Raw genomic sequence first — 1986 nt, forward strand, 5'->3', positions numbered from 1 at the left:
AAAATACATTTATACCCTATGGTTAACTAACATAGACTTATGGCTTAAAGTTAAGGGGTGTGGTTTAGAGGATAGAGTTTCAAATTTTTAAAAATAAAAATTTTCAAAATAAAAGGGGTTATTTTGGTCATTTTCTTTATTGAATGATATTTTGTGACAAAGACTTAAAAGATCTATTTGAGAGAATTGCCCTACAATATAAAAAAATAATAATAAATAAATATACAATATGAGAAAGGAAAAACAATATCAAACATCTATCTCAAAAATGTATAGTTTTCTAATTTTTTCTAAGGAAATATGTATTCACACAAACATACAATTCATAATTTGTTGTTGTTCAGAATACAACGTTCAAAAATATAACTATATGGTTAACATTTGAAAATAAAAATAGTCCCGCGCGTAGCGCGGATTAACTCCTAGTCTATATATATATAAAGAAATGTTCGTCTCTCTCCCGTGAAGCCACGTCATCAAGTCATGTGTTATGGGAGTGACACGTGTCCCATTTTATATTTGGAGCCAAAATAAATGAATGCAGTCAGGGGTAATCGAACCCAGTACCTCTAGCACTGGTAATTTGTCTAAGAACCACTAGGCTGAAGTCACTTTTTATAAATATGTGGCCGCGAAAATACTTATTATCGTGTCGGCTGGAAGCCCATGCTTCTTCTGCTTGTGGCCAGGGCCAACACTGAACTGACGTCAAGATGAAGATCGTGAAGTTAAAAACTTTGCTCCAAACAGTTTTGCAATGTTTCCAAACTTTATAACTTGATGCATATAATATATATCAAAATACATTTGTTGTACACGTTTTTATTAGTTTTTCTTTTAAAAGAAGATATTTACAGTTATAAATGTTTTGTGCCAGTGAAGTAATCGTTGAAAAACCTCTATACATATGTCATTTTAAAATAACACCCAACTTCTATATATAGTCAATACATATGTCCATGTTATATTATAGACTAAATATTTTCTCTTTTAAAAATATAGAAAACAGTTTTTTTAGTTTACAAGCAAATGTTGTAGAGCAAGTATGCATTATACAAAATAATATATATTTAAAATCCATACGCAAAAATATAAAAGTTGTTATATGCCTCTTTCTGACACATGCACACTCCACTATGAATAAGAATTAAAAATGACCAAAATAAGTCTTATTAAAGAGTGAAAATACATTTATACCCTATGGTTAACTAACATAGACTTATGGCTTAGAGTTAAGGGGTGGGGTTTTAAGGATAGAGTTTCAAAATTTTAAAAATTAAAATTAAAATTTTCAAAATAAAAAGAGCTATTTTGATCATTTTCTTTATTGAATGATATTTTGTGACAAAGACTTAAAAGATCTATTTGAGAGAATTGCCCTACAATATAAAAAAATAATAATAAATAAATATACAATATGAGAAAGGAAAAACAATATCAAACATCTATCTCAAAAATGTATAGTTTTCTAATTTTTTCTAAGGAAATATGTATTCACACAAACATACAATTCATAATTTGTTGTTGTTCAGAATACACCGTTCAAAAAAATAACTATACGGTTAACATTTGAAAATAAAAATAGTCCCGCGCGTAGCGCGGATTAACTTCTAGTCCTTACTAATAAAAGGGACCTTTTGAGGCTCCATAGAGCGTCCACATCAGCAAAAAAAAACTTCTCCCGAAAGATGATACCTGGCATAAAATATAGTTTTTCATTTTAATATTACTAATTTTCAAAAATTATAAATAATATGTAAACATACAGCATAAAAAATGGAAAAACTAAATTAAACATATGTAAAATTACCATTTTTCACTTAAAAAAAGACGGTTTATCTCCATAATGTAACATTAGCGTTTTATTAAAAAAAACAAAAAATATTATATATAATTTCGAAAATAATAAATATATGTAAACATAAAAAAATGGAAATATTACATTAAACATATGTAAGATTACCATTTTATATTTTTATTTTTTAA

The sequence above is a fragment of the Brassica oleracea genome, unplaced genomic scaffold (genome assembly GCF_000695525.1).
Source record: "Brassica oleracea var. oleracea cultivar TO1000 unplaced genomic scaffold, BOL UnpScaffold01194, whole genome shotgun sequence".
Classification (NCBI taxonomy): Eukaryota; Viridiplantae; Streptophyta; class Magnoliopsida; order Brassicales; family Brassicaceae; genus Brassica; species Brassica oleracea.